At 41.9% G+C, this 24,294-nt stretch overlaps 1 protein-coding gene across 2 annotated transcripts in view; it reads left to right on the top strand.

Annotated features, from left to right (window-relative positions):
- The window catches only part of spock1 (SPARC (osteonectin), cwcv and kazal like domains proteoglycan 1), a 192,134-nt gene that overhangs the window by 110,169 nt on the left and 57,671 nt on the right, over nucleotides 1-24,294 (top strand). The gene's annotated exons all lie outside the window — the stretch shown is intronic.

The following is a 24,294-nucleotide window of genomic DNA, read 5'->3' as shown; positions in this document are numbered from 1 at the left end:
TCGGACTTGGGGAAGTGGTGGTAGACTCATTTGGTTTGCATTAGAGTTCAAATGTTTTACAGGTGGTCGAGTGTATATCTAAGTTTTTATCCAACATCAGCAGTTATGGGCTTGATTGAATGAGTTGGTTCCCTGACTTAAATAATTTAAGTAATTTATTCTTGTTTTACACCATGTACTTGCCTGTAGTTGCTAGCTGTTTACACAGTGATGAAAAATGGGAGAAGTATATGCTGATTTATATGCACTCAAGCCATTTACCTAGAGAGGATTCCATACACTTCTTCTAAATCAAGTTATTAGAGTGTTAAGAACTAAGAAAAAATAAGAAATTTTTGTGCTAGACAGAATATTGACTGGTTTCGACTTGCTTTTAAGCAGGCTCCTTTAGGTATCTGATTAAATTGATTTACCCTCCAGGACTTTAAAGATACTATGGCATTGTGCAATAAATGTTTTTTGTTTTTTTTTTTTTTTCAGTGGTTTAGGTCTTTGTGTAATGTGTCTTTGTGTTAGCATTTAGTCTGGTGATTGGTTGTTATGCAGTCTTTTACTATAGGAGCCACTCTCTGTGAATGTCATGTGGTACGGGATTCTGATATGTAATATTTTTGGTACTGAATCTGTGTAATATGGTTGGTGGTGGGTCTGTGTACTCTGTAGTAGGTATTTGTGCGGTTCTTAATTGCGAGACTGGGTTAATACTTTAATGCGGTGTGTCATTTTTCTCATTTCTGAAGGTTGGTCTGTAATTTATGTAGTGGTGGGTCTTTTGGTCATTTTATGTGGTGGACAACTGCAGCAGTCGTGAGACAGTTTGTAGTCCTTCTGTTTTCATGGTGGCTATTGATTGGAAAAGCTGGTCTCCCTTTGCCCAGTGGTGATAGCACTGCTCCAGCAGCTAGCTGCCATATCAATATCGTAATGCATTTTTCCTTCCTCAGAGCCTCCCTTGCTGTGTAAAAATCTAAAATAGCTCTGTGAGCCATGGAGGTCACCCGACCATGGTGATAACGGGGCTTTGGGCAAAGCTGCTTCAGCTGTGTGTTCTTGTTTGATTTGTGTGTGCATTTGTGATCTGTGAGACAGAGGGAGAATGTGTCAAATGCGTGGTTTCTCTGGCACTAGCAAGGTCATTAAGGAGCCAGTTTTTTAGATGGTTGCACTTTCTTAATCCTTTTGAATGTCTAACAAATGAGGACCTCATACATTTGTGTGAGCATGAATGAGGTGGAAGAGATGCCAGCTTATCATGAAGGTGTGACACGTCATCTTCAACAGGATTCGGTCTATGATACCGCCACTGACCAAAAGTTTTACTGTTCAAGTCCTAGGAAGGGTCTTCCATTGCTGCCTTCAGCATGATACGTAATTTGAATTACAAGCTAAATTTACAGGTAATAAAATAGATGTTAAAAATGTTGTGTATGTTGTGTTGTTATGTACCAAAAACAAATTATAAGAGAGAATGACTCATTAAGAATATTGAAGGTGATGTTTACAGAAACTGACGTGCTGAAGTGAATGATCTGTGGTTGTTTTACTGCTTGTTTGTTTCCTGTGCTGGACATTTTTTGCTCTAAATGCTGCTTTAATGGGTTTTTAAGTGATCAAGTAACGTAAGTGCTGATTAGGACCTGAGTAAGCCAAATGCCAGCAGAATGTAGAAGTACGTACGTAAGCCTTCAGTTTGCATTGTGCCAGCATCTGGAAAAAAGAGGGATATTTCACCTGTCAACATTTTTATAGAAAAAATAAAGAGCTAAATATGCAGCTTTTAGAAAAGATGCATCAGACAATGATGCTTCTCACTTTAACCATCATTAGCAGTGATAATGAGCAAAATACAAGGAAGCTACAATGAACTGGCATTCCTAGAACCCTTTTGTTCCAAGATAGGCTGTGGACTGCTATGACCCTGCAACATCACAAATCTGATATCTGGAGAAAACACATTTGTATTCACTCACCCACACACCATCATTAATCGCTTGTTCTGTTTGTGTGTGTGTCTGTGTGTGTATATCTATATATGTACTGTATATATATAATATGTGTGTTTGTATTACTATTTATATACTGATTGCTACACCGGAGCAGAGTCAGAGATAATTTCAATTTCCTCTCAAGAACAAAATCTGTTATCTCCCAATATGTAACTAATGGAAGGTTCTTTCAGAGGCTTGAAAATATCTCACTTCTATAACACTAACATAAGGTTTTCAGAGTTTTGGCTATGCATTGACTATGTGTCTAGGTCCCGCAGACACTCAAAAAGAGATTGGACATTGAAATGGTTGATGAGTGCATAGGAAACAAGCAGAATGGCTGGAGGTTAGAAAAGGTCCGCACTGGTGACATCATTTTACAATGCATGAAATACCTAATAAAATAAAATGGGTTATAGCCAGAGGTTTAAAAGAAGAACGGTACAGAAGGTATAATATGGGAGCACAAAAGAAGAATGCTGGACAGTTCTTTATGATATTATTATTAAGTTCAGCTGTCCTAAAGTGAACAGGATGGTGGGCCCTGGGCAGTTTGGAGATGGACCTTTTCAGCCCTTGTCTGCTTTAATGGATGGTACAGCTTTACACGGATGTCAGGAAACTTGATGCCAGAGCACTGCTGATTAACTGTTATTACTGAGAGTGTTGATCAGTTGATTTTTCTAAATCTGTAGCGTAGAATCTTATGCTTTGAATATGGTTTATTCCTTGGTTAAAGTAGTAGAACAATTAAAATTTGCAGCATTTTGTACACAACGCTGTAGCTAAGCACTTTACAATGGACTACCCCTGTTTTTAGGATGAGGAGAACCTTTAAGTCAGTTCACATGTGTCTGATGAAGTGCTCATGTAGTTTTTAAAAAAGATGCATCAAAGGCATTATATGACATCAGCAGCTGTTTTCTACTTTCTTCCATTGCCAGAAGTTGCACTCGAACTCCTGCAGGAAGAGCAGTGTGTTGCAGGTTTGTGCACGAGAAAAAAAAGGTGTCCATTCAAGAGCACTTTTTCTCTACAGGGAGGAAAATGACAGTTTCCTTCTGTTTCTAATATTAGTGGCAAATGAGAGTTTATACTCAAAATAATTTGAAGTTTTATGTTTTTTGTGATAGTGTTATCTTTAATTAGCAGATTAAGTGTTTTCATCTTATTCAAGAAAGTCTTACGACCTGCTAGGAAAAGCCCTGTTTTATCATTGTTTTTACATGGCATAAGTGCCTTTCAGTGTCGTTCAGCTGGTAAATTTAGCTTTGAACAGTTTGTTTGTCATCTACATAAAAATGATGGCCAAGACCAGTCATTGCAATTATACACTATGAGTAATGGAAAAAATACAGCGTAAAAAGACCTATGATCTAAACCCTGTGCAAGAGCCCAGGGTACAGCAGTGTGAATAAATTTACAATTACAACAGATCCAGATCCTTTTATTCTTTTATTCAGAGAAACCAAGAATGCTCATGGTCAAGCTTGTCGATTTTTGCACTTCCGTTCAGTATAAATAGAATACTAACAAGGTCATCTCATGCTTTATTTAACCATCTTAGCTAACTGAAGCAATTCACACCACTTCATTTAAAGACATAATTTAACTATGACACATAAAATAGGACAAAAATAAATGACACTGTTGGCCTAGAGCTTTTAATCAGTTTGACTACAAGCTTGAGGTGATCCACATGGGAGATAATTTCAAAGGCAGATTGGCTTCAGGTAAGAGATGAACCACAGTGGAAACAGCCCGTGCTGGAAACAGCACACCTATAGGTTAACGCTGGTTTTTTTCGGCTTGGGTACCAACAGTTCTACATGTTGCCGACACATCCATTGCTTGGTTGCTTGAAGGCAGTAGAAAAGCTTGCAGATAGAATAGCTTCTTGCTGGAAAGTGGAAACCAGAATAACCTCTGGCTAAAGAGTTGCAATCTAAATTTGACGGAAAGCCTGAAAGCTGGAACAGTACAGAGTGGCTTGCCTGAACCCCAAAATCTGTGACTCAGTAATAATGTTTTGTTAGAAAGGATTTCATGCTGTGGGTGGTGCAGTGGGAGTTGGCGGTGCCCGCTGTGGGGTGGGCCTTGGGTTCGAGTCCTGCTTGAAGTGCCCTGTGATGGACTGGCATCCTGTCCAAGGTGTTTCCCCCTCCCCCACAGGCAGTGTGCCCTGTGTTTCCGGAATGGGCTCCGTTTCTCCGCAGCCCTGCTCAGGACTGAACAAAGTGAGCTGCCTTTTTGTCTATCGCCCAATGGCATTGACCCACATTACAATGAAATGCTTTGATAGGCTGGTGCTGGGACACATTAAGAACACCATCCCAGACACTTTGGACCCACTGCAGCTTGCCTACTGCCACAACAGATCGACTGAGGACGCCATATCTCACACATTTCACACCACTCTGGCTCACCTGGACAGTAAAAACTGCTATGCAAGGCTATTATTTGTGGACTATAGCTCAGCATTCAACACCGTCATCCCAACCAAGCTGAACCACAAACTACTAGAGCTGGGACTGAGTGCCACATTGTGCAACTGGATCCTGGATTTCCTCACCAACAGACCCCAGCGTGTGGGGACTGGCAGAAATACCTCCTCTCCACTGATCCCCAACACTGGCACTCCACGGGGAAGCGTCCTGAGCCTGGTGCAGTATTCCTTGTTCACACATGACTGTGTGGCCAGTCACAGCTCTAAAACTATTATAAAGTTTTCTGAGGATACCACCATTGTGGGTCTGATCACCAGCAACGATGAGATGACCTACAGAGAGGAAGGAGGTGAGGCTCCTGGGAAGTGGTGCCAGGACAACAACCTGTCTCTAAATGTCAGTAAAACTAAGGACCTGGTGATTGACTTCAGGAAACAGGATACGGTTCAGGCACCCATCTACATAGGAGGGGACATGGTAGAGAAGGTCAACAGCTTCAAATTCCTAGGTGTCACCCTCACTACGAAACTTGCATGGACTGAGCACACAGCATCAACCATCAAAAAGGTCCATCAACATCTCCACTTCCTCAGGCATCTAAAGAAAGCCAGGATGTCCACTGCAGTCCTCACCACTGTCTACAGGTGTGCTGTGGAGTCCGTCCTCGCAGGGTGTATTACATCCTGGTGTGGCAGCTGCTTCATACAGGACAAGAATGCCCTACCAAGGGTGGTCAAAACAGCTCAGGAAATCATCTGCACACAGCTACCAGCAGTCCAGGACATCTACACCACACGCTGCCTCAGAAAGACGACGCGCATCGTGAAAGATCACAGTCACCCCACACGGGCACTTTTCTCTTTTCTGCCGTCTGGAAAGCGGCTTCGGTCTATTCGAACCCGCACTGCTAGGTACAGGAGCAGCTTTTACCCCACTGCTGTAAGAGTATACAACACTCACCAGTGTGCCACCTTTTTGCAACTAGAATTGCACTGATTCCTCCAAGCACATCGGCACATTACTTGCATTATCACTTTAAGTATTCTCACTTTTAAGTATTCTGGCTATCGGTTGTTTTTTATTGTTATTGTTATTTATTGTTATTGTTACTGGCGTTATTTATTGTTTTGTTTTTGTGCACTACTACATTGTTTTTGTTCATAGTCTGTGGACAAGCACTCAAACAAGATATTCATAGTAATTTGTACACGGTACTTGTACTTTTGACAATAAACCTTTAACTTAAACTTGACAAGCGGTTGATGATGTTGGTTGGTTAGTTAGGATATTATGCTGTTACACACAGATGCTCACAAATATGTACAGTAACAGTCATAAGTTTGAGTTGCTAGTTTCTTTCATAAGGCAACCAGTTAAAAATTTTCCAGAGGAAATTAAGTCATGTCTTCCCTGCTCTGTTTCCAGAGATGCTGAACAATTGTGTGTCATTTTGTTTTCACTCTTCTCTCCAGTTCATTCCATGAAATTATTTACCAGGGTCCCCAAGTGGGCTCACACTTTTGACTGCGTGTGTGTGTGTGTGTGTGTGTGTGTGTGTGTGTGTGTATTTCTGTGTATGAATCGTGTTCTTTTTTTAGGATTTCATAGTCCCATGTTCTGCCTGCCTTTCTTTCAGGTGACAAATTACCCAGTGCTAGTGAATATGCGCCTTAGCAATTTTTTCACCACCATTTTCAGCCAGGGACCAAATTGCAGCCCTACCTTTCAGGGAGATTGTAGCAATCGACGGAGTCCATTGAGACAGGTGGGCAGGAGATCATTCGTTATACATGTCCAATGGGAAGGAAGCTTGGGGAGAGAGTGGTTTGAGTGGTGAATCTGAGGTGTGCTAGCAGAGCTGGTGTTGGATTACCAGCTTGATGGAGATGCCAAGGCAAGCAGTCTGTGTGATAAATCACAGTTCCTCCTTCTCATGGGCTTGGGGGGGAAGGGCGGTTCTCCTTCTGCTGAGTTTCTGTGTAAAGGAAGTGCCTGTAGTGAGATTTAAGCCTCAGTCAAGTATAAAACAGCACTCTCAGCATAAATCGATATCTTAAAATCCTTTCACTCACTCCAGATTTTTAAATATGGACAGGTAACTTTGTATTCTGAGTTAATTGCACAGTCCAAAAACAAATTGTAGACCATTTCTCACCTGTAAAACAAATGCGTAAGAAACTTGTTGCTCCATACTAAGTGTAAGTTAGGTCGCTGAAAAATAAATTCATGTATCTGTGAGTAATTTATTAGACAACTGAAACTGGCTGTTCCTTGCAGATACAATTGCGTGCTCTTTACAACAACAAATGTGTAATAAACTACTCAGGTATTAGATCTAATTTACTAAACCCTAATTTGTTATGTTTCAATCTATTTAAAATGTGCATTAGGCTAATTGATAAATTACAAATGCTTCAAGGCTTCAACATGTGTATTGTTTCAGAGTGCATCATTAATAAGGCTGGTGACTTCAGCAGAGTCATTAGCAGTGTTATGGTTCCTCCCACTCCCCTTCACCTCTTCCAGAATTTAAATTTTGCCACTGACCCTACTTTGATTTGATTGTTAGAATTTCATTCAACCACCTCAGGCGTAATTGGGCAAGCAAGGCCTGTGGAGAGACGAATTCATGCAGTTGCAAATTAGATTAGTGTCATTCATAGCAGTGTGACGTCAGCTTGAGGCTCTTTCATGAGATCTTTGCAGTACAGAACTGTGCATTTTGAATCCAGAATCTCACCAAAGCTTTGTTGTTCATTTACCACGTTTCCGGTTTCCAGGAAATGTGTTTTGAACTATGGTTCTGCAGGTCTAGCGTGTCACCTACGTTGACATTGAATTAATCTCTGTGCTTACTGTATTGATTTTTACATTTGTAGAAGTACCATGTGCCTCATCTTTAACGTCCATACTGTCTGAGAGGATTGTTATGTTTCTGTATTCTACAAATCCCAATCATTTGGGTTGCTTTCAACACACATACACACACAATGTCTACAACTGCTTGTCCCAAGCAGGGTCGCGGCGAACCAGAGCCTAACCCGGGAACACAGGGCGCACGGCTGGAGAGGGGGGACACACCCAGGATAGGATGCCAGTTTGTCGCAAGGCACCCCAAGCAGGACTTGAACCCCAGACCTACCGTTGCTTTCAACCCAATTCATGAACAACAAAAATAATAATGTTATTATTTCTGGCTAATTACTATTATCCATGCTTTTATGAATTAAAATTTTGACTGAGTTTTTGTTTAGATGAGCATGTTTAATAATATTTTTTCAAGGCCTTGCTCTTAATCTCTTTTGTGAAATTTTTCATGTTTGGGGATCCCTGTAAAGCAAAAAATCTCCAGGCATATGTTTCATGCCTGTGTGTGCTTTTGAAATGGTAAGCAAAGGATTTTTCTTAATTTGTGAAATGGAGGGCACCTGGATGGTTATCTTCTTTTTGTAATGTTAGTGCTTAGTGTTATACTTTTGCTTTAACCTTGAGGCCAGGAGTATATCTTAAATTAAGATTTTTAGGTGTCAGTAATAATAAGTATCTCTAATTTCAGGAGGCTTGTCTCAAGGTCATTGTTTGTGTTTCTCTCCGAACATCTCTTTGCTTACTTTGTGTGTGATTTGTTGTGATGTGTTTATTTTTATGTCTTAGTATCAGAGCACAAATCATGAACAGTTGCAACACTCACTAGTACCTAGCAGATCATTCTGAAGCCTCAGTCCTCTCGCATGTCCCCCATAAGCAAGGGGCTCAATGCAAACATCAATCCGCTCCTAATCAAAGTCCTTAAGCCTTGTGCTGATAGCAAGTTTGTACAGTGCGTAAAAAGCACTGTAGTTCCACTTGTGATGTAAGCTTTGTGATTTGTCAGTTAATCTGTCTTTGAGGGGATTAATGTGATCTCCCAGATTCTTCCTCCACACTCCTCCTCCAGCCCTTTTTGCCTCCCTTCTTTCTTCTTTTATCTCCTTGTTTTCTTGCTCCCTTGATTCACTTGTGTTGTTTTCTCATTGTCATTCTCAGTGGTAATTAAACATGAATATCGTACGCTTTTGATTTTTAAAAGTCAATCCATTAATATGAAAGCTCCCTGTTTTTGCTTCCCAAAGTGATCTTTCTTCTGTATAAAGTTCTACCCATTGTCTACAGAACTGCAGGAAAAGAAAAAAATTACACTTCAATCTTCAGAATAAATTTGAAGTGTGTAGGAGTGGTTTTCCTGTTGGATGTATTTGCCTAACCACAACATTACCCGTTGCTTTACCTGATGGCTAAGATACTGTGTGGTGCAATTACCTCGATACTGATAACAGGTTTTTAATCGCATTTCGTTTTCACCCACAAAGACCGCAAATGTAGACCATAATTAGTGTCAGTGTAGTTACATTCAGCGCATAGGAAGCTGGCAGCTCTAGCAGTGCCAGCCTTCCATGAACTCGGAGTGAATGGGGGACATGGATTACGGGTCCTCTCCCTGTAGGTCGGACCCTTTCAAAGACGCCAACAGTGGCCTCCGACCTTTCATAGATAATGACTGGTCATCGTGGCAACCTCAGCCATAACCTGTACGCTGTATTTTTGTCCAAGAGTGTCTGTGTTCACAGGCGGCACGGCTGCACTGAAGTGGAAAAGATGCTGTTACGTAAGCTTCTGCTTGGCTAAAGGTCACTTTTCATTTTAAAATTATAATGGGGAAAGCAAATTACAGTGATTAAACAGTCAAGTAACAGAGTGTTAAAGTTCAGTCTGAAAAGTTTGATTTTAAGTGGAAACTCCTGTGCATTTTGCTTCACGCTTGCAAGTGCTTGGTTATGCATCACTGTGTTATCTGTCTTATTAGCTTTCATTTAAGCTCTGCTCATGCTAATGTACGTCTGGGTTAACGGTTCTGAGTTGTGGCACTGAATGCAACTTGAATCACTGTGGTACAGTGTGGGTACAGTAGCTTTTGTGGATACCTGCCTTGGGATACAAGGCCTGTCTCTTATCAAGCATGTAAGAATGTGCAGAATGTCCTCTAACGGAATAGTGATGAATGCATAAGTACAGACAGGTTTTCAAATCTTTTCCTGATAAATTCCACGAGGAGGTTGGCACAGGTCCTTTAAATGAGTACCGACTGAATGCATGAGGCAGTAGGTTGGAAATGTAATCGTGCTGATTTATCATATGCTGAGATACGAATAGCTCAGAGTTCTCTTAGTACATGATTTATGTAGTGTAGGCCTATCTGAAATAATTTTTTTTTTTTACACTTTAGTTCATCTGCATCCCATTCTTTGACAAAGGAGAATTTTGTCTTTGACATGTATTTTAAAATCCTGTAACATTCAACTTGTTATTATGAATGCACAATGAAGCTTTGAATAGCTTTGGGAAGATGCTAAAGTGTTAGCTCTAACCTTGTCCCTTGGGATGTATTCACTGTTATATTGACTGTTCTGCAGAAATAAAGCCATTTTCACATTTCTGAAGCAATAAGTAACTACTGATGCTTTGTGCAGGTACACTCTCTTAATGGCACAGTGACTACCCCTGGTATTTACAGCCCCTAGCATGCTTCTTGTTTCCTCAGCCTAATAAAACAGCACTTTCTGAGAAAGATTCCCAAAGGCCAAGGGAAAGATGATGTCTTACCACCATAAAAATGTAATGGCAGCCCTTTGACAATTATGACGGTCGTAATTGTGGGTGTTGAGTCAGGTGGCGTATTTCAGGCTTGACAGCTGCTTTATGAGCACTACCCAAATTGTCCCAGAGTGGTGATGATTGTTTGTAAGGTGTTAGGACATAGGACACTAGGGCCGAAGTTCGGCTGTGAGGGGCCAACAGGGGGCGTCCTGTATAAGTTTTCAGCTTAAAAGCGTGCCTGGCGGTATAACAGCTGGTGACCTTGCTTGTTGATTTATACTTGTATGTGCCCTTTTGTTCTTGGCTGTGTGTGAGTGGAATGAATGTATGTGATGCAAAGACATTTTTGTGTCAGAAGGCTACAGACACATTTCATTGCCACGCTTTCACACGCTGTCGCTGTGACTGCTGTTTTGTACAGTTTATTAAAGAATGTCCTTTTTCTCAGACACTTAACTGCATGATGAGTTGACCTGCAGGACTCTCTGGGTGAACTTCATACATTTGTTTCATGTCCTCCACTTCTTCTGTGTAATTCCAAGTATACCCAATGAATATGTGATATTATGGTGCCAGATATCCTCTGATGGCTTGTGGGGGTGGTTGTTTTCAAACTGTGCCATGAACACACTGTGCTCTCTTCTTATTGGAGTGTGACCAGTTTGTATGATAGACACAGACCTGCACCTGGACAGAGTTGGACGAACTGACAGACACTGTGTGCCGGAGGGTCCAGCTGCACCGAATGCCCGATTGGTTTCTCTGGGGGCACAGCGGGACAAAAGAGCATGATCAGAGCTCTACAGATGTCCTCTCAATTCCACTATCATAGAAAAGGCAAATTACATCCATAGTTTCATCACTGCCCTGAATGTGTTTGAAACAGGGAGCACATTCAAAAAAAAAAAAGGACATCAAAGTTTCTAACACACAGGCTTTCAGTAGGAAATTGAAACATACATAGCTGAGGGGACTTCCACTGTGGGTGGACAGTACTCCATCGCATGGCTGTTGTTGTACAGGGTGGAGGAACATGTGTCCAGGATCATGCACAGCCACCTGTCCAGTGTGCACTGAGGAATTGCTCCTCTCTGCCACTCAGCTTGCCAGTTCTCACCTCTTACCGACTTTGTGTGCAAGCCCAGCACACCTGTTCCCTTAGCCCACCACAGGCTACTGATGCCGCGCTTCTCTGAGGCACGTCTGTGGCCAGCCCTGACTTCCCTTCAGCTTTTTCAGTGGCAGCCTACGCAACTTTGGCAATTCTTCAGGCCTGCTGCTGATGTCAGGCCACGTGCTGAGGGTCGCCTATGACGAACATGTTGTTGTTTAGAATAATTTAATTTAGAACAGTCTGCAGTCGCTGAAGTGAGAATTTCAGGTCGTGCCTTCACTTAGCCATGGTATGAAGAGAGGGGCCGCCAAGGCACAACGGCACAGCCCGTGGAGTCCCTGACGTAGTCCAAGTGCCTTGGGGAAGCTGGAGGCACTCTGCGGTGGTTCTTTCTTTGTTTTTCAGATGTGGGAGTGCATCCCACAGTCTGCACCCTCCCTTGGCTTTGGGTGGTATCTCAACCCTTGTTATCTCCCTACGCACCCCTATTTCCCACAGATACCCCCAGTCTGCCAGGTGCATAATATTTAATGATCTACTTTTTCTGTCAGTCAGCATGTGATGTAGTTGTTAAGGAACTGGACTCATGAGCAACATGTTTTGGGTTCTTGTATCAGAATGAAAAGTGTTGTTACATTTGAGGAAGGTAGGCACCTAGATGTACAAATAAGTAGTAAGATACATGTGTAACGTAAAAGATTTTGCTGTTGATATAAATAACCCAGGGCAGCAATTTCAGGATGTCTATCCCTTCTTCTGTCATCATCTTCCTTTCCAACTTTCATTTTAAAACATCAAGATGGTCTTGATGTTCAGGTTGGCTGTCATCCTCGTCTTCATCCATTGCTGGGTATGAACTGAGTGCTCCTGTAGTTATGACTGGCCTTTGTCCACCACATTTTGTTGTAGGTCCCTGTGTAGGTCTTTGGGTTACTATAATACCTAGGGTATTGTGTCCATTGGCTGAACACCAAGAACACTGGAATATGAAATATGAGTTTTTTTGTTCCTTTTTGCTCCACGGTGCTTGAGGAAAGCTTGAGAATATTGCCGTTCTGACCTTCATACGAATGACATTTTGAGGATCTGCTCTATTACAGCTGTGAAAACCAGCTTTTTAGCTGCTTTAAAGATTAATTTTGGATACACGTGTTTCGGGTTTTAATAATTTCACAGACCTCAGTGAGGGCCCGTGCGCTCAGTACCAGCTACATGAGGCAGTTTTTCTGCAGAAAGGCATGAGAACCAGTCAGATGAGTAATGGCTTCATGTGGGTCTAGCAATCATGTCTGCTGAGGGGCAGTGCTGGAAAACAACTCTGTCGATTAATCTGCACATAACAAGCCAATTAAAATGTTGCAGAAGAAATCTACCTGAGAATTATTTTTTGTTTAGCTCCACGGAACTGTAGTTTTGTGATTTATACAAATGTTTACAGATGATTTTATACGCGTACAAGTGTGGCATGTGTGGTGACACACACATTCACACACATAGCCACGTCCATCAAGCAAACCATCATTGCTTTGTTCCCGCTGACCACTCGCTGAGTGAATGATTGACACCTCAAGGGCTGCCATGCCAGCAGTCTCCACAGATGGTGGGGTATCTCAGCCCGCCAGCCGTGAAGGCACGCATTAATGAGCATGCTAATGCTTGTCTTTCACCGAAGTCCCCTTATGAGAAGGCCATGCCGCTGCCCTGCCCTCTGCTGCCATTGCTGGTGGAGCCCTGATTGCCCAGACCCTGGGGACCAAACAGAGAGGCTTAGCTCCAGAGACTGCACGGCTGCAGATGCAATAGCAGAACGTTGAGCTCTGTGTGCCTAGTGGCAGCTCTAAGTGGTGCCAAGGTGACACCATCTCCGCTCATTAGACAGGGAGAGCTGTCGTGCCCACCCTTTATTCACTTTATTCCTGTCATTAGAGATACAGAGCTGTCAAATACACCCTTTATTTCTTTTGTTGTGCAGTCATTACAGAGACGGAGCTGTCATATCAGCCTTTTATTTCAGTGGTTCTGTTTCATTAAACTAATAATTTTGCACTAAATGCATTTTGGCAAAAATGCAGTGTTGTAATTTACAGTATAATTGGAAACAAGTGGCTTGTAGTTTCTTTTTTTTTTTTTTTTATCTTTGTCCCTTTACCTAACTGCTGGCCCCTGCATTATCCAAGTGTTTTAAAAAAATAAATAAATGAAATAAAAAAAAAAAGAAAAAAAAAACCCACTTATGTCTTGTAAAACCCCTCTGAAGCCTAAAAGTTGCATTAGTGATCTACAAGCCTCATTCTCCTTATAAACCTTCCTTCAGACCTATAAATCACTAGGGTGATAAAAAGCACTGTAAACAGTGCTAAATGTGTTTAAAGGTTCCTCCACATCTATAAACCTGAATATAGACCTATAAACCTTACCGTAGGCTTAACAACAGTAGAGATTTTGTGTATTACAGTTCTGTAAACCACAATATTATATAATCCCTTAAACGTTACTCCACGCTCCTAAGTAAACTGTGCAATTTGATTTGGATAAAAACATCTATTCAGCAACACATTAATGTAATCTAATATACTTTAGCAATCAATTAATTATTCTAAAAAGCTGAAAATCCTGAGGACAGTACGGAGGCAATTTTTCTAGCTATTAAATTACCCAGCGTACATCTGGGTATTTGGACTTTTTGCCATGAGACCCCCTGACCTTGGCAGTGAGGGCGAGCCAAATATGATGGCGCCCCCTGTGGCCTGTGGTGTACCGCCATCTGGACTCCAGTTCTCTCCGTGTGGCACTAGCAGAGCCTTTTCCAGCCAGACTCAGGGGACAGTGCACATCTGTTCCACTGCGCTCTGGGGAATTCAAAAACACTAAGGTTAGATCAAATGCAATGTGAGTACAAAATTACCCTTTCAAGTGTGTGGGTGCAAACTACTTTCGTGATGGAAAGTTGATGGGCAATTAATTCTGCAGCTGGAAAAAAGTTAAAATCATTTTTATTATACGAGGAGGTGAATTTTAATGCATTTAAAAGGCCCATTCATTGCAGATATTTAATACTGTATTTAGGACACTGTGATACAATAAAAGTATATATTGTATAAAATGAATAATATGTTTTAGTCTTATTGAATTTAAACTCAAAAAAATGAATATAGGGGTGCGGTGGTGCAGTGGGTTGGACCACAGTCCTGCTCTCCGGTGGGTCTGGGGTTCGAGTCCCGCTTGGGGTGCCTTGCGACGGGCTGGCGTCCCGTCCTGGGTGTGTCCTTACGCCCTGTGTTACCGGGTAGGCTCCGGTTCCCTGCGACCCCATATGGGACAAGCGGTTCTGAAAATGTGTGAATTAAAACTCTTTGTATTCAGTACAAGAAAACTTTTTGGGTAGAATCTCAGACATGTAATTAGGCCATAATCCATAGGAGAGAGACAAACATGTCATATGCATATACTTTTTATTGTTAAACACATTATACCTAACGTGTAGATGTGTATGAGGTATGTGTGATACTAAGGCGTGTTTATGATAATGGTAGTTATTTCTTTTTCCTCTGGTCACTCCTTGAGCTCTTACTGTAACGTTGCTCAGGTTCTGCACTTATAACATAACACCAAATTATTTGTTGTTATTATCTTATGTCCCCACAGTTTGTCCGTTTATTTTTTTCCTTTTAATAACACAGCGTTGCTGCACTGGTTAATTTGTGTAGAAGAACTGATTGTGAAGAATTCATCGGAGACAACCGCATCTTTTTATCTTCTTCACATATTTTCTTTTGCCCCCGTATACCTGTAGAAAACTTAAAAGGCTCTTTCATTCTGTGGGAGAGTTGTGGGAGACGTTGGGTCTATTTATAACCCATTACAGACAAAGAAATCATTAAGTTTATTTCACAAACGAATAGCCAATTCATATGCATCACTGAGTTTTCCACAGGTGTTAATGGCATGCTTTAGCTGTTCTCGTCCGATTAACAGGCTCCTGCTTAAATTGTCATGGGAGGCAGCGCTGCTGGGGATTGCCATCACGATAGAACAGCAGCAGCTGCATGCCCCTGGGTGACGGTGTTCTCGGGGCAGATGTCTACCGAGGGCCACTCAGATCCACAGCCTTGATCTCCACAGTGTCGGCTTCAGGAGCCCAGATCAGCTGTAAACAGAGGTCTCCTGAGCTTTCGCTTTGAAAGGTGATTAAAGGATGAAAAATTAATTAAAACTGTCAAATTGAGTTGATGTTAGAGCTCAGTTTATAATTTTGTTGTTAAAATGCATGGACTGGACTGGCTTGGGACAATATAACTATCAATTTTCTGAATCAAAAAGCTCCCAGGTATTCCATTATTTAATTATGGACACAGATATTTTTAAGACTAATCAAATTTGAAGTTTATCTCTGTCTTGATATAAACAGTGCTATGCCATGTAATTTATAACAAGACTTTTATCTGCACTTAAAAAGACATTTTTTAGTAGATTGATAAACTCATTATGAAATGTGTAATGATACTAATATCTGCACGTTTGCCTTGGAACAGCACGTCACATACGCCACTGCATTTTGTTTAAAAAAGTGAAATATTTTGTGATCACGTGCAAAATAATAAAAGTAATAATTATAATAATAATAGCAGTAAAACTGGAAGGAATGTGTCAGTGCTGTATAATATGTATTGTATCATCTCTCTGCAGAGATTATATAATAACCAATATTAGCTCTAAACATTTAATTGCTTTATATTTTTAAGATTGATGCACTATTGATTAATGAAGGTTTTGTGGCTATTATGACTAAAAATATTTTAACATTAAAACTACAAAATTTTTTGAATGATATTCATGAGATCTGTGGCCACCAATATCCACTATAAATAAAACCAACCAGTCCTGCTTTAACATGCTATGGAACATTTGCAGAAAGTGAACACATTACAGGTGGGGCAGTGAAAAGGCCAATAACACTTGGTGTTGATGCAAACTGTCTGATAAATGTGCACATCTTTATTATTCCCATGTTATAGGACCCAATGCACAGTAAAGAATATTTTGGAAAATTGGAAGTAAACCAATGGTCCTCTCCAAAGGAGTGATGGATTGGTTTTATTCTCTTTGAGATTCTATGAGATAAAATCAGAGAAACACTGAGGCGCCTCAGTTACCTTAATACTTCAGACTGAATTGTTCTGACACTGGAACAAAAAAAAACATTAAGCTGTGGTCAAGTCATTTAATATTCTGACTCTGGTTCTGCATTTATAAATATGTCTGTTTTTAAATGATATCCATGAATAAGGTTATAAAAGAATTAAATTTAGTGCTTTACTAAGGTATATTATTGCAATAGTATTTTCACAGGGCTTCATTCTGCCCACAAATAAATTGGCTATTTTTTGTTGCTGTGTGATTTAATCTTCAGTTGACACAGATAAAAAACTGCAAGTAAATGGATTGCCGAGAGATAAAAATAACTGGTTTCTGCAAGTAAGGTAAAACAACTTTGAGATCATGTGATCCAGGTCCCTAAAATATTTGCAATAGAGTGACAGTTTGAACACTGTTCTGTTTGTCGAAATAATATATCGATGTCTAAGATTTTAGTGAATGGGAGCATCTGTTTACATTGGTTATTTTATCCGCAAATTTATCCATATTTATCCATATTTTAGCCCTTATGTACCACATGTTTAACAAATGCTCATAAATAAAACATACACAATATTCTGTGTTTATACATTAATTCAACCTTTACTTAAAAAAACACAACTGTGAAGGCGAAAGAAGTCAATTCAATGCAAATGAAAGAGCTCTCACTGAAAAAGTTGACATGGTAGGGTTAGCTCCCATTGGGAGCTGTCCATCCACCTAACCCGCCAGCTCACAGTAAATATAAATGTGTGCACCACTCAGGTGGTGAGAAGAACACTAAATCAGTGTTCTGTTCTTGTAAATGCAAAGGAATACCTTGTAAGCTGAAGTGCGTGTATTAAATGAAAGTCATTGTCAAACTGATAAATCAAACTGGCAATATCTCAGGCTATAACTGTGTTTTACAGCTTATTTGGAAACAGCAAATCAAACTGATTGCCTGGAAATACTTTGCTCATGTCAACATATATCCGTATATAGACATACATGCTATTAGGCTCTGCATAGCAGTGTCCTGCAAACCACTGAAGCTATAGATGGATGGATAGATAAATAGGTAGGTAGATTAATCTAAAAACAAAGTGACAGAACAACATTAGACAAAGTCACACTGGAATGCCCAGGAGGGATAGGTTTCCATGGCTTTTGGACTCCCAGAGGTTTTTTTTCTCTCTCGGATTTCTTTCTTGTGCCTGGCGTTTTCTTTTCTTCCTCTCCTCAGCTGCCAGCCCGCTTGCTTTTCCAACTCATAATGTTTCAGTAGTTCTGTAACTGTCCTGTTTATGCTATTAGCTCTCAGCTTCACTCTGCTGTGAAAAGCACTCCAGAAAAAAATTGAAATTGAAACAACAAAGTACTGACAGAATTATACTGGAGCAGTACCACAATTGTTGCCGCATTACTCTGTGTGCTGATTTTGTGTTTTTCTTTAATATTATTAAGTTTCTTTTCCTTGTTTTTTTTTTTTTTTTTCTTTTCTTTTCTGAGAGCTCTTCTGCTGTTGCTGCACTATATGCAGTGCTCCCAGCCGCACTTTTGGTTGTGCTGAGTTAAATTTGAATTAACCGACTTAAATCACTGCTACCCAGCAGGACACTGTTTCAGTCAACTCGTAGAACTGAGGCCCTGAACTATCAAATTCACACTGGTGCTTTGGGCTGTAGCACATTCAGCAGCCTCAGTGACTTCAGTACATCCAACGCGAACATCGAAAAGCTCGTCTTCAGTGTTTCGTATTCGTTCCTGCGTGGCACTCGTCATTCGTGTCCTCCGAGTGCGCGACAGGTCTATTTGTTCCTGTCTCCTCCGAAGCTACGTCTCTCGCGTCGAGCGTGATAGTGTTTGGCAGCCAGAGGAAAGCCTTTAGGAAGCTCTTTTCAGCTGACATCTCACACGCATCATAAGCAGAAAATGCAGCTTGGAAGCAAGAGCATTTGAATGGGGAGCAAAAGAAAGGCACAGATCTGTAAAAGTGCGTCAGTTTTAGACTCTGTCTTAAGCACTTTAACAGACACCGTACAGTGATCCAGATGGGACAAGGCTGTGAGGTCATGACTCTGTGAGTCTGGATGCATGTGGACATTTGGAGGTGTGTAGACTCGTGTCTGCTGCATTGCATCCCGAGAGCTGTCGGCCGAACGGCTGCCGGCCTCCTCCTCTCCCCCTTGGCAACTGCAGCAGCGGGGCACGGAGGGGGAAATCTGTCTGGTGCGTTGTACGTTTCACAAGTCCAAGATGTCAACACATGCATGTACTCCAGTGATCCATCAAGGGCTTACTATGAAGCATTGGATTCCTGTCTTTAGGCAAAGAGCACGGTGCCCCGTCCTCTTTGTTTCAAATACCAAAAGAGATAATATCGTTTTGCCTCTGCTACCGCATTAAAGGCCTCTGACAGTCCATGTGCAAGACCTGTGTTTGCGCCAGCAAGTAGGCAGAAGGTGGATCTGGGAATAGCTGTGTAGGATTTTCACAGGAAGCATATGCACAACATCTTTTCACCTGGGTGGATCTGAGATACAGCTGACTGGGCACTGGTCTGTCAGGCTTGAATTAGAAAGTGTAGTGGAGGATTGTGATACACACACACTCCCTCCCCCCCCAACCCCACATAAACACTTGCAAACACACTGGCTCTCACTTATACACAGATGCTTATGCATAATTTAGAACACAAACACTCTCTTGGTGTGGCTCTATTGCAGATGCTCACACCTTTGCTTACATATCGCTGTAGGCACTTCAAAATTTAATGACAAAGCTTTTCACGGGTTCGTTTGTGTGTGTATATATTTAATTATATATAAAATAATACTCAAAGGGGCATTTTATTTTGTGAGAATGTTCCAATAAGGCCTTTTTCAGTGTTTAATATCACAGTATACAATAGTACACAATATGTGCACATACGTACACATATGCCCATACACTTTTCTTCACTCACACAGAGCTCATAATGTTTCGACATTGCATTCAACTGGGACAATATGGTCGAGCATTTTATGCCACTCATTCTTAGCATATCCCTCACATTTTTTTCCTAAATTTTGCAAGGAAAAACTTCTAAAAACCCTCAGGAGGTTGCACACTCTTGCAGTTTCCATGGCAATGCAACTGCAGGAATGATGAACGAGAGCTGCCCTCCAAAAAAAAAAACGACTTCCGATTTTGTGTCAAATGCACATGCTGATTATTCATTATAGTCCTGCAATGAAGTGCTGCAGAGTAGCTTCTGTACCCACTAATAGAGCTTCTGAATTGGACTTTGTGGGTAGGTAGGGGAAGCTTTCTTCGCTTTTGTAGAGACGGGACAATTAGGTGTAGTTAGCTTAGTTAAACAGGTAGTGCTAAGACTTTGTCCTCTGTCCTGAGACTGAAGTCTGTAGTCAGCGATGTCCCCGAGTGGTTCTGCGCAGGCAACATGGCCAGTCCAGTTCAAGTGCTGCAAACCTGCCAATTGTCCAGCCACTGTGCTTTGAGGTTTGTGTTGGACGTTGTCAAATCTGAGCCTGATTTACTTGCTTCTAGATGAGTATCCTCGTATGACAGCTGTTAAATTAAGCGTTACATCTGCACCGAAACTTCTAACCTAAATTAATGGCGCGAGAAGTTTAATCGTTGTCTTTCTTTACAGCAACCTGCCAGTAGGGGCACAGTAAGTCTTGCAGGACCGCCTCAGAGGCATTTGTAGCTCGCTTCTTCAGTATCCTCCTCCCGGTACCTGGCCTGTTGTCACCATGCCTTCTGTTCTCTGGCCTGGAAGTGTGCTTGTAACGATTTTTCTCGTGAAGAAGTCAGAAGCCTCTGGTTAATCCTGAAATGGTGTTCTTTGTGCCTTGGTCTACTGCCCTTCACTAAGCGTAAACAGATTTCTCATCATTTTCATTATTTATTTGCTTAGCGGGTGCCCTTTTCAAAAGAATGATGTACACAGCTAGCCCTCTATTTTAACCTTTAATGCATTCATATATCTGAATAACTTCTTGAAATGATCAAGGAGAAGTAGCATGCCACGTCAGATTACAACAGCTGCTGGGTTCCGAACGTGCGGAACTTCAGTCGCGAATGCGGCTCCTTACAAACTGCAAGCTCTAGCAGAACGTGGAAAATCAAGGCTGACTGAATAGACTGACTGCCTATGAAAGGAAGGAGCTGGTTTTTACATCAGTTTCTGAACACACCAATTTTATGCGCTAATCAAATACAATTGGCCTTTGAATTTGGTGGGTATTCTCTGAAATTCGCATGGCATTAGGAAATTGGCTAGGTACTTTAAGTGTTCTCATTAAATCCACTCAGGTCCTCTGGATTTAAATGCACGACAAGCAATGCAGTCCTGTATCAAACACCGGACCAGGAGCAGTAATTGGATTTCGTTCTGGTATGTCTATGGGTGCAGTGTGGAGGCTGCTGTGGAAGGCTGGTCGCTGAATTCTTACACACCACAGATCCCTAGGATGGAAATTGAGCCCTGCGTAATACATTACATTTTAGATTGAATCCCCCACATCAGTCAGAAGGAGTAACCATTACAAACACATTTACATTTTAACTTTCCAGAAGAATCTTGGAGCTGTGTAAAATCTAAATTCAAACCAGAAGCTCACTACTTTTGAAAAGAATTGTAAAATCTCAGTGAGAAATGCAGCCGGAAGCATGAGCTGCAACGGAGGACTTTTCACTGGATTTTTTAAGCCTTTTGTCTAAAGGTCTGATCAGTGACAATAATCCTTGAATTTTGCTCATTTGGCTCCTCTTTCCCACTTCAGTTCATCTCTTCTTCTCCATCCACAGTCACCTTAGAGGAAGCTCTGTCACTGACATCTCTTGCTCACGGCAGGGAGGTCTTTCCAACACAGATAAGATATAAGCATGGAGTATAGGAACGGGCACATTGGTTCCGTTACAATTGCTTTTCTGTCTTTTTCAATTTGGTGTCTGCCTTTTGGAGGATTTGGATTTATTATTTTCTTCAGTCTTATGTCAGTAACTGAACTGCTCTTCATGTCCTCAGGTGCCTGAAAACAAAAATGAAGCCGTCCATCACCTAGTTCACAGATATCAACGGAAGTCTAGCTAGCATGTAGAGTTGAGTTAGCTACCCTTGAGTTCATTATGGTAGCGTTCGTATGTTTCTCTGGGACAGCCTGCTTTCCCCTGGGAGTGACCTGTGCTAAGAAACTGCAACTATTAGGTTCATAATTAGAGGGTTGCAGCTTGTCTTGTGACATTATGAAAGAGCACTAATAAGATTTGCTGCTTTGTGTGATCTCTGCTGTTTGAAGTCTCGCTTTCATTTCAAAGGCAGAATTTATGTTGATCAAAGATTATTATTGCATGATGTCTGCTTTTCTGGAGTTCAGGGCAGCAGCACAGTGTTTGCAGGGGCCAGAACCGCTTTCTGTGCCAGGACTTGGATTCCACAGTAGGGATAGAGGGAGGTCATACGCCAGTGCGAGTTAGGCAGAGAGTGGGATGCAAGCTGAAGTGTGAGCTTTGGTAACCCCTGTCACGCTGAATTTCCGCAAGAGCTCTACGTGTGACCCGCCCTTAGATCACAGAGTTTGTAGGGCCAAAATCTGCAGGCGGTTTTTGTCTTACGAAGGATGGACATGACTAACTCTGTAGCACCATTATCCCTCACTCTCTCTCTCACTGTCATTAACCACTTATGCTGCTCTGGAGCCGATACCTCGCTAGGAGCAAGGTTGTTGATGTAGATCCTGAACAGGATGCCAGTCCATTGCACACATGCACGCACACACACACGCACGCACACACACACACACACACACACACACACACACACACACACACACACACACACACACACACACACACACACATACTGTAGGCAATTTAGGGTGACCTGTTGAACCACGTGTCTGTGGACAGTGGGAGGAAGCTGGAGCACCCAGAGGAAACCCATGCAGACACGGGGAGCGTATCCAAACCGCACACGGACTGAGAGTTGATTCGAACCCGGACAGCCCAGTCACGACCATTATTCCAAATGCAGCTTATCTCTGTCAGAACCGGTAATTCTAGTTTAATATACTTTGAATGCCATTTGTGACTGAAGTTTAATAAGCTTCACAGCCCTCCTTTGGAGTTTTTCAGTTCCTTCCTCTGTTGCCTGTTTCTCTGTAACCCCTAATTAGTCATTAACCCCCCCCACTACTTTAGCCCACAGTCATGTTCACAGCTTCCTGTGCAGTGGCAGTGTATTCCTTCCTGCTGGTGACTGAGCTCCCCTGGCTCTGTGTGCTGGTCCTCTGATGATGATGATGTTGTTTAAGGCTTCAGTTGAAACTGCTCTCCTAAAGCACCCAGTGGTCTTCAAATATTAAACTCCCAGTTTCCAGCTGTGTGAACTCAGCACATATTCTGATATTTCTCCAGGTAAACCTCTTGGTTAGCATGGAAAAACTTTCTGTGCACCTGGGAAGTACAATTCCCTCTAGAACAGATGGAAGCAGTTGGGCTTACTGCTGTGTCATCACTTCCAACCACTGTTGACCCCTAAAGATGTGAAGCCACTCGCTGACCTTCCTTGCACTCTAACACAGCCTCATGTGAAATAAACTTGCATCGTGCCATTACATGGGACACTGTCCAGATCTGGATGCAGACCAGCATGCTCAGTGGTAGCAGAGATGGCAAACTGGGGGAGATGTGTGGGTCTGCTAGCCGAATGCCGCCCAAGCGGTCGAGCTCAGTCCTGGTCCACAGCTGATGACAAGGTCGGGTCTTCCTTCCTATGCTGGCTGCTGTGGCAGACAGAAGTGTACGTGAATGTGAGAAGTTAATTCCAGGAGCTTGCGGTGGGGAGGCTACTGCTCACTGTGTAGGAAATTTGATGGAGTCACCTTGAATTTCACACTTTGTTTATGTGGATTCCATCAGTACTTTTTGATGGCCTGCAGTCACTCACTGGACCTCTTCTATAACTTACAGTGGTGCTTGAAAGTTTGTGAACCCTTTAGCATTTTCTCTATTTCTGCGTAAATATGACCTGAAACGTGATGAGATTTTCACGCAAGTCCTGAAAGTAGATAAGGAGAACTGAATTAAAGAAATGAAACAAAAAATATTGTACTTGTTCATTTTTTTTCATTGAGGAAAATGATCCAGCGTTACATATCTGTGTTATGCCTAACTTCTTAACGGGCCGTATACACAGCCCAGTCACTACCATTATTCCAAGTACAGCTTATCTCTGTCAGCTTATCTCAAGTGTTTATTTGCCTAATGATAGATTGTACTGGTTAGACCTGTAATGGACAGTGACTGAAAGAACCAGTTAGATTGGGTCACACTGAGTTTGGGACAGTTATGTAACATTAAGGTGGGATGATGATAGACTGGACTGTTTTGCTCGAGGCACACAGGTCAAGAATCAGTAATCAGGGTTGGCACGATCGCCCAGGGGGTAGCGCTGCTGTTTCACAGTGCATAGGCTGTTTGGGTTGTAGGTTTGAATGGTGTTCTTTTTATGTGGAGTTCGAACGTTCCTTCCGTGTCTGCGTGCATTTCCTCCGGGTGTGCACATGCAAACTACGCACAGGCTGAACCTATACCTGAAATGACTGTGAGGTGGCAGCACTACCTGCTGCACCATCATGCTTCCTGTTGCACTTGCTGTACTTTTTACGTTGGATTCAGCAAGTTAGCGATAGGGTTACACTGTTACAGCAGCTCAGTGGATGTCAGTGGTGCAGGTTAAGGCACTGGGCCAGTTCTGGAAGCAGCTGCCTTTAATCTTCTCTTGCTGTAAGAAATGGCTGAGGAGTAAAAGCTCTAGAAGCAGAGTGCTAAATCACTCTCATTTGGTTTTCACACCACATCTTCCTGGCAGAGCGGAGAAGAAAAAAAAGTGCAATAAAACTCTGAAAGCTGCGAATGCAAGGACAGCCCTTTGCTGACATCATCTTTCTTTCGTGGCTTCGAATTATTGTGAGAGGCACAGACA

This window comes from Scleropages formosus, chromosome 13, assembly GCF_900964775.1.
Source record: "Scleropages formosus chromosome 13, fSclFor1.1, whole genome shotgun sequence".
In the NCBI taxonomy this organism is placed as follows: domain Eukaryota; kingdom Metazoa; phylum Chordata; class Actinopteri; order Osteoglossiformes; family Osteoglossidae; genus Scleropages; species Scleropages formosus.
The sequence above is the reverse complement of the archived record's forward strand: the minus strand, read 5'-3'. Positions and strand labels throughout refer to the sequence as shown.